The sequence below is a fragment of the Sarcophilus harrisii genome, chromosome 3 (assembly GCF_902635505.1).
Source record: "Sarcophilus harrisii chromosome 3, mSarHar1.11, whole genome shotgun sequence".
In the NCBI taxonomy this organism is placed as follows: Eukaryota; Metazoa; Chordata; class Mammalia; order Dasyuromorphia; family Dasyuridae; genus Sarcophilus; species Sarcophilus harrisii.
This window is the reverse complement of record NC_045428.1, coordinates 439,120,841-439,130,405: the sequence shown is the minus strand read 5'-3', so window position 1 is coordinate 439,130,405 and position 9,565 is coordinate 439,120,841. Positions and strand designations below refer to the sequence as shown.

The window sequence follows — 9,565 nt, the reverse complement described above, 5'->3', positions numbered from 1 at the left end:
CATTTACTGTTATCAGTCACTATTTGCAAAAGGGCTTAAAGTGTTGCAAAAGGGCTTAAAGTTCAATACCTTCAGACATTTTACTCAGAACGATTTTTTTTTTCAGAAGTTCTTTAATAAGATAAGCAATAACACTGTGATTTGCTTTACATAATCAAAACCAAAAAATAAAAAAGGTACAAGAAATAAAAAGAGTGCATATGGGCAGGTTTGGATTTTATACTAACAATAGACCTAGGAGTTTTTATGGCCTTTTTCAGTTTGTCGAAACTGGGATTAGCAAACATTGTGACTGATAGTCATAGAATTTGGCTTGGATAATTTAAGAGCTATCGTACATTTAACATGATAATATATGGCTTGACCATATCTGAACCACTGAATCTGAGATGGAAGTATTTAAGTGTTAACGATTAGAAAAGAATAAATCATCATAGATTGAAGCTGAAAAGATTTTTGTAGGAAGAATTTAAAATTGGTAACAGGAAACCAAAAGAACAGGCAACATCTTTAAATCTGCAGCTCAGATTTGCTTTCACCGTAAAAGTCCAGTTAGTGTAAATTCCCAGAAATCGCCAATAAATGGAAATGATTAAGGAGAAATACAAGTGACTGTAGTAGGTACATATTTACCAATTACCTGAGCTCTTTTTTACCCTTTGGCAGTGCTCAGGACCAACCTGACCCTCACCTTTCCTCTTGGTAAGAGCTTTTTAAGCTTCAGCTATACCCACATATGGGGGTGGAAAGAGGTCTGTGACCTACACCCCAGCAGCAGCTCCCTCCGTGGTTCTCACAAGTCGGCGATTGGCCAAGGACATCGCCAATCAGAGCGAAGCAGGCCAGCGAGTGGGCTTTGGTTGGCAGAGGGGGCGTCTCTGTCCCCTTCACCCCTCACTTTCCCCGCCTCCTCCTCGAGGGCCAGAGCCCCCTCCTCACTGGGAGGGACTGGAGGGGGCGTGGCTGTGGCTGTGGCCAGGCCGGTGGCGGCGTTGGTGGCTGGCGCTGCTGCTGCTGTGTGCGGTGGGGATGCGGCGGGCTCCCGGCGGCCGCGGGCTTGGCGGCTGCGACCAGAGGGGATGAAGAAGACGTGGAGGAGTCGGTGAGTGCGAGCTGGAGTCCTTGATCATTCTGTGTCCCCTCCTTTCCTTCTCGAGGTTTGCGGCTCCTCCGGGATGGGGACCGGGGCTGGAGCAAGAGCTGGAGCTGGGCCCTCGGACCCTAGTGCTTTCTGCCTTCCTCCTCCTCCTCGCGCCGGTCGGCCATGCTCCGGGGCCCGGGCTAACGGGGGAGCCTGGCTCGGGCCTCGGCGCCGACCGTCTGTCCGCAGCCCCCCGAGGGACCTTAGTGCTCCCCGCTGCCCGAAGCTGCTGAAGCTGCATCCTCAGCCTTGTTCTTCCCAGGGCGCCTCCAGATGCCCTGCATGGGCCGGAGCTCCGGGCTGCCCGCTCCTCTGACCGCCTGCCTGGGGGGGCGCCCACACCCCTGCCTGCAGCCCAGTGCCTCTCTCTTCTTCCTCGACTGGTCCTCTCCCCTCGCCCCGTTAGCCACGCTCCTTCTCCCTTCCTCCGGACCCACTCCTATCTATTCTCTGCCTCGAGGCTCCCGATCTTTTCTCGGCCCACTCTTCTCCTCCAGTCTCCCCTCCCCCTCGACCCCTGTTCCCATTCTCCTTCCCCTGGACCCACTCCTTTCCATCCCCTGCCGCCAGGCTTCTGCTCTTTTCCTAGACCCGTTCTCCTCTCCAATCTTCCTCCCCTTCCACCCTTGCCCCCAGGTTCCTGCTCGGTTTCCCTGGACCCACTGTATTCCTTGCCTCAGGTTCCTTCTCTTTACATTGTGGATCCGTCCTCTTAGACCCCCACCCCGAAGCTAGGGTCCTGCCCTCTTCCCCTGGACCCATTCCTCTACTCTCTCTACATCCTCTGGCAGCCAGACTCTTACTCTCTCCCCCTGGGACCCGCTCCTCTCCATCAAATGCATGAAGACTCCTGCCGCCTAATATTGGATCGAGTCTTCTTCCATCACCTGTCCTGCAGCCAGGCTCCTTCTGTTCCCTTCCAAAGGGACCAACTCCTTTCCTCTTATCTCTGAAAGGCTCATCCACCTCGTCCCCAGCAGCTAGGCTCCTGGTATCTTTCACTCGGAGCTGTTTTACAACGTGTTTTTTCTAAGCTCTTTCCTCTCCCTGTTTTCCTGCTCCGGCAGTTGCTTAATTCTCGTTCCGCTTTTTCTCCCACCTCTAGAGCGTCTCCAGACCTCCCCCCCCTCCCCACCTTTCCCTTACCCTCTATTCCTAAAGTCCTACTGTCTGGCTTTCCCCGCACCTCCCTCCAGGTGTTTTGATTTCCATCCCTCTGCCTGCCCGCCATCTGCTTCCCTCCCCATAGTGTCTGCTTAGTAAATCCTTCTCCTACTCCATTTCCCCCTAGTCTGTTAAGGGGTGTCTCTTCCTCCCCCACCCCCATCTCCTTGCTCCTTCCTTGCAGCTCAGGTCACTGCCCTCCGTCCTGGCTCCTCTGCTCGGTTCACAAATCCGAGCACTTTGCTCCAGCCTACCCTCCTATGCCCGCTGCTGTCGCTAGCCCTCGTGCCCGCTAGCCTGTGGGGCCCCCTCCCCACCCCCATCCCTCAACCTTCCAGAGAGCCCTGGCCTGGGTCGCCAAGTAACTCTCAGCTCAGTAACAATGCTCGGTTCTCGGACACGGTAGGAAGGCTTTTGGGGAAAGCCTGCAAAGCCTGGAGTTGAAGGGATGAAGGAGAGCCTGGCTAGCCAGGGAGCTGTGTTGCTTTGATTGATAATCCCCAGGAGACTTTCTCTACGGGGGCCCGGGGTGGGGGTGGGGAGCCTGAATCTTCCGCCACAGCATTGAAGCTTCAGCGAGTGGAAAAATCTCTTATTCTGCCAAGGAGGACTTTCCCTCCCTGTCTCGGGTACTTGCGGGCAATGGCGATTTCTCCCCAGTCTCAATAGTCGCGCTTGGGTTAGTTTCAAAACTGTCAAAAGAACAAAAGTTATTATCAACCTGGAATAGTAGATCGGTTTGGGGTTGGATTCTTTCCTTTCTGAGCCGGCCATTATGTTAGACTGTGATGGGTGGATTGTTGCCCTATTTTGGCTTTATGTTAAAGTTTTGTCTTATCCTTACCATTTTAAAAGCTAAAAATAATAAGGATCAGTTCATCTGACTTGTATAGGAATTTGAAGAGATGAGCAAAATATATTTTAAAGGGCACTGATACTTAACCCATATAGAATCCATATTTATTATGAGGTGGAACATTTGAAATTACTTAAGTACTGTGATTTCCTTGACTAAAATATGCATTTTAAAATTTTCTGTTATTTTATGGTCATCATAACAGAAATCTTTTATGCATCATGGAGAGTAGTTATTTTTCAGTATACTTGTAAGGCTATTTGTATTGAATATTAGTTTCTTGTTTCTTTATATACAAGTTATTCAACTTTGCCTCTCTAGCAGTGTAACAATGTAGTAATTCTTGCAAACCAATTCTTTTATCTTCTTGAGAAGTTAAACAAAAGAGAGCTGTCCCTGGCCTTTCCCCTAGACTTTTCCAGTTTGCTTTATTCTATCTTTCCCCTACCTCCCACCCCTACCTACACCATTTTAATAGCTTCAACAATCACTATGGTATTTTCCTATACTTTTCAGATTTCCTTAAGCAAGTAAGCAAATAATGAGTTCTTGAAATTATTGTGTAGCATTTATATGCTTAAAACTTTTTGACTAAGTTATTATTTTGTGACAAAATTAAGCATTTTTAAGGATCTGTTACACACAGCATGAAGCTAAATGATGTGGGAAATATAACAGGATCCCTTCTCCAATAAGAGTAATTTGGTTGAAAGTTTATTTCCCAACTTATTGTACTTATATTCTGGCTTACTTCATATTGACTTAAAACATTGTTGACATTTGCTGGTAGAAAAGAGACTTGTTTTAGAGATAAAAAAAAATCCTCAAAGAGTTTGCCATTGATAATTTTGAAAGTCACAACTATTCTTCCACTTCTTTTCTTGAAATGAATGTTTGTTATTAATTGACTTGCCACAAAGTGTAGACACTTTTTTTAATACCAAAAAAATGTTTTCAAAGTACAGCTTTGAAAAGTGATCATGTTAAACTCTACTGTCAGTGACATTTTTATATTTACATTTTTAGTGTTCCTGGAGCATTTAAATGAATTTGTCTATGGCAAATAAGGCATATTAGAAGTTATATAGGAACATCTTAGTTAAAATAATTTCATGAATAAAATAATTTATTCAATAATATAATTTGAGACAAAGTTATATGCTAATTATGGTGGTCCTTTTTCAGATTTGTCCCAGTTTCCAGGTCAAAAAAGGTTTTAGTTTTGTTTGAAGTACACACTCACAAAATAGAGCAACATTTCAAGAGCTTGTTTCTTATAATCATTGTCTCTCATTTTCATAGATGATTGCATTGTAGATGAAGCTCAAAAATACCTGTACTGTTTTATTAGAAACCCCCTCCCCTCATTTTTAGTCATCTTCTTCAAACATTCTGCTATTTTCCCCAAGATTGTTGTCTACTACCAAGACCTATCTTCCTTACTTAAGATTCAGTCTCCAAGAAATTCTATTTTTCTTCTCTCCTGGTCTTCACTTAATTCAATTCTGAGTGTCTGCTCTCCCAGATCTTATTTTCCTCTCCTGGAAGTGCTCCCCTCCCCAAAGTTCTGTTCATGTTCCTCAAAGCTAACTTTCCTTTTTCAGAGTGTGACCTTTGTCCCAGAACCTATTCTTTCCCAGTGTTAAGATTCTCTTGGGAGAATGGTAATTTTATTCTCAGTGAGTTCTCCTCTCTTAGGTCCAGTTCTTTTTGTGCTAGTGTGTTGTATTCTCTTAAGGCTTACTTGTCTCATGGCTTAGTCCTTTTCTCAGGATTTGGTCCCAGGGGCCTCTATTCTATGTGAGGGAAAAAAATATCTTGAGACAAGAGTAGTTTTCTCTTATTCGTAGCCAGATCTGCTCTTGGCATCTTCTTTTTTAGAACTTGTACTTTTATTCTTTTATAGCCTCCTTTTCTCTTTGGGGACTCTTCTCCTTTTCTTTCTCAAGTTTCAGCCTTTTTTTAAAAGTGTCTTTTATTTCTTCCTTGTTTTTTTTTTTAAGGGTCTGGATCTTAGACTTGTTTCCCAGGGCCTTGATTCCGAACCTGGTATACTCCTCAGAACCTATTGTTCTACTCATAGAACCCTGTTCATATCTCTCAGAATCTCCACTCTCCTTATCTGACCTCCTGTGGCAATTACTGTCTGAAAGATTAATTTGGGAATTAATCATTCACTGTCTTGTGCAGTCTTGGTTTTTCTTGATTAAACCTTTATATCTTCTTGTTATTTGCATTTATAAGTCTCAGAACTGTAACTAGAATGTGAATTCTTTGGGAGAAGGGATCCTGTTATATTTCCCACATCATTTAGCTTCATGCTGTGTGTAACAGATCCTGAAAAATGCTTAATTTTGTCACAAAATGATAACTTAGTCAATAAACATTTTTAGAGCATGTGTCAGGAACTGTGCTAAGCCCCGTGAAAATTTAAAAAGGCATTAGAAAGTCTCTGCCCTCAGCCCTCTTTGTAGTGGCCAGAAACTGGAAACTGAGTGGATGCCCATCAATTGGAGAATGGCTGAATAAGTTGTAGTATATGAATATTATGGAATATTATTGTTCTGTAAGAAATGACCAGCAGGATGATTTCAGAAGGGCCTGGAGAGACTTACATGAACTGATGCTGAGTGAAATGAGCAGGACCAGAAGATCATTATATACTTCAACAACAATACTATGTGATGAGCAATTTTGATGGATGTGGCCATCTTCAACCATGAGATGAACCCAATCAGTTCCAACAGAGCAGTAATGAATTGAACCAGCTACACTCAGTGAAAGGACTCTGGGAGATGACTATGAACCACTACATAGAATTCCCAATCCCTCTATCTTTGTCTGCCTGCATTTTTTATTTCCTTCACAGGTTAATTGTACACTGATTTAAAGTCCAATTCTTTTGTACATATATTGTATTTAACTTATACTTTAACACATGTAACATGTATTGGTCAACCTGCCATCTGGGGGAGGGGGAAAGGGGAAGGAGGGGAAAAGTTGGGACAGAAGGTTTTGCAATTGTCAATGCTGAAAAATTACCTATGCATATATCTTGTAAATAAAAAGCTATAATAATAATAAAAAAGAAAGTCTCTGCCCTCAAAGAGTTCACAGTCCAGTGGGAGAGATAACATGCAGATGACTGAATACCAACAAGCTTTATATAAGTTTAAATGGATGTAAGCAACTGAGGAAAGGTCCTGGAATTAATAGAGATCAGGAAAAGCTTTCCATAGAAGGTGGGATTCTCACTCTTAAATAAGACCATAGTTTCCATGTAGTCCTGTAAAGTATCGTTATCAAAGTATCATTATCAAAGTATCATTATCCTTATTTTACAGATAGAGAAACTGAAGCTCATTTAAATTAAATACCTTACTCAGGATCATGGCTAATAAATGGTGAATCAATCCACACAATCTCCTTAAATTCTTTGTTCTTCTGCAACTCTTCTGTCTGTCTTTTCATCTCTCTTCTTTTATGTTTCTGTCTCTCTGTCCTTCTGTCTCTCCCCTCCTCCCCCTTTCCTGTCTAAGGGAATTGTCTTTCACTGTGCACACATTACAGACAAGTTTTTAGATTGCTATTTGTGGCCATCAAATGCCTGTCAGACTTAACATTCTCTCCAAAAATTTTACAAAAGTCCTTGACATGGTGTGATTGGGGAAAAAAACACTTATACAGATGTCCTGGGTTAATGTCCTGATTGAGGTAATTAAGTTATTTCTTGAGTAATTAAGTTATTTCTTGAGCTTTGGGACTTTTCTTCCAGGTTGATTTTAGGTGGAAAGTACTTTAGAGGTTATTACAAGAAAATTTACCCCTTTCTTGAGGTTGCAAGAGTTTTATTGATTTTTTTGTTTCTTGTTTTTTGTTTTTTTAATTATGCTTCATTATATGTTTAAAATATTGTTTCCTGATAGTTGTTGCTTTTCTCCCTCCTTGTATTTGTTCCATTTCAAGTTATTTTAGAGCAGCTCTTTACAACTCAAACTGAGCCCAGCAGAATTGTATTACAAGAAATAAGCTTCTGTGCTCATTGATTGGCTAGGGTAGAAAAACTATCTTGCCCTATAAGAAATGTGGTTCAGTTTCAGTTGATGGCAATGAAACTTTGTTCTAGGTGGCCAATAGACACTCGATAAAAATTTGTCCAAGATTAATTCTCCTTATATCCTTCTATGCAGTTGGATACAACCCCACCCTTTTAAACTTCTTGAAGTATGCATTTGCTTTGTTTTTCTTTATCAATTAGGGCAGGGTGAAAGAAAGTTGCTGCTGAGGTAGCAGACCTCAGAGACGTACTGGAGCTGTAAATCTTGGCAATGCTTTTTTCTTTCCAAATAAATTTGGATTTAATATTCATCCAGAGGCTCTTTGAGCCAGATTTGTTTTCCGTAAGGCATTGAATTTCTCATGGCAAGCACATGATGTCTCTGTGCTCCAGAGCAGACCACTTGAGCCTTGAATAGGAAGGTTTTTGAAAAGTATATTAGGCATTTAACAAGTGTTTGAGTAACTGCAAGGTGCTGACCAATCTACTAGACATTTTGATGCCTAATATTGGATATGATGCCTGCATTTTTATTTTAACAGCATAGTGCAGCTTTTTACACTTTTATTGGGTTAAGGATCCTTTAAATCTGACAGTTAATCAACAAGCATTTATTAAGTACTTGATCTATAGTAGGCTCTGGGCTAAAAGCTAGAGAAACAAAGAAAGGCAATTCGAAACTACCTGACCTTGTTGGAAATCCTAAGTCTCCACTCTTTTTTTCAGTTTCTTTATTTGTTATAAGACTGTGTTCCAAATTTTTCTCCCTTCTTCCTTTATCTTCCTCCCCAGGACAGCAAGCAATCTGAGATAGATGATTAAATATGTATAATCCTTTTAAACATATTTTCAGGTGTCATATTGTACAAGAAAAATTAGACCAAAAGGGGAAAAATCCTGAGAAAAAAGCAAACAAACAAACAAACAAACAGATGAAAATACTATGCTTTGATTCACATTCAGTCTCCATAGTTCTCTCTCTGGATGCAGATGCATTTTCCATCCCAAGTTTATTGGAATTGTGCTGAATCACCACATTGCTGATAAGAGCCAAGTTCATCACATTTGATCATCACATAATGTTGTTGCTGTGTACATTGTCCTGGTTCTTCTCACTTCACTCAGCATCAGTTTATGTGAGTCTTTCCAGGCTTTTCTGAGATCATTCTGCTTATCATTTCTTATAGAAAAATAATATCCTATAATATTCATATACCATAATTTTTTTTAGCCATTCCCCAAATGATGGGCATCCACTCAATTTCCAGCTCCTATTACCAAAAGAGCTGCAACAAACATTTTCTCCTCTTTTATGATCTCTTTGGGTTATAGACACTGCTGGATCAGTTTTATAGCCCTTTGGACTTAGTTCCAAATTGCCCTCCAGAATGGTTAGATAACTTCATAGCTCTACCAACAATGCATTAGGGTTCCAGTTTTCCCATATTCCCGCCAACATTTATCATTATTTTTTCCTGTCATCTTAGCCAATCTAAGAGATGGGAAGTGATACCTCAGAGTTGTCTTAATTTGCATTTCTCTATTCAGTAATAATTTAGAACATTTTTTCATATGCCTAGAGAGATGGCTTTAATTTCTTCAGCTAAAAACTGTTCAAATCCTTTGACCATTTATCAGTTGGGAAATTACTTGTATTCTTATAAATTTGACTCAGTTGTCTATATATTTTAGAAATGATATCTTTATCAGAAACACTGACTATAAAAATTGTTTCTGAGCTTTCTGTTTTCCCTTTAATCTTGGTTGCATTGGTTTTGCATGGCAAAACCTTTTTAATTTCATATAATCAAACTATGTATTTTGGATTTCTTAATGTTCTCTATTTCTTATTTGGTCATAAATTCTTCCCTTCTCGAAAGATCTGACAGGTAGACTGTTAAATTTGCTTTCCTAATTTGCTTGTAGTATTACCCTTTGTATCTAAATCATGAATCCATTTCAATGGTTCATGGTATGGAGTGTTAGATGTTGAACAATGTCCAGTTTCCGCCATATTATTTTCCAATTTTCCCACCAGTTTTTGTCAAATAGTGAAACTGGAATCCTTGGGTTTATCAAACAGTAGATTACTGTAGTTATTGAGTACTACATTTTATGTCCCTACCTTATTCCACTAATCTACTACTACTTAGCCAGTACCAAATGGTTTTGATGACCACTTCTTTATAATACAGTTTTAAGTCTGGTATGGCTAGACCACCTGCTTTTGGTTTTTCCCCCATTAATTTCCTTGGTATTCTTCACCTTTGATTCTTAAGATTTATTTTGTTAATATTTTTTTCTGGCACCATAAAGTAATTTTTTGGAAGTTTGATTGGTATGGCAC

The 9,565-nt window shown here is 40.8% G+C and overlaps 1 protein-coding gene across 2 annotated transcripts in view; it reads left to right on the top strand.

Moving 5' to 3' along the window:
* The first annotated feature begins 1,036 nt into the window (after positions 1-1,036).
* Positions 1,037-9,565, top strand: part of WASF3 (WASP family member 3) — a 179,110-nt gene continuing 170,581 nt past the window's right edge. For both annotated transcript variants that reach the window (XM_012545203.3, XM_031960763.1), the window contains exon 1: positions 1,037-1,102. The gene's annotated coding sequence lies outside the window, so the exon portion shown is untranslated. The remainder of the gene's footprint in view (positions 1,103-9,565) is intronic.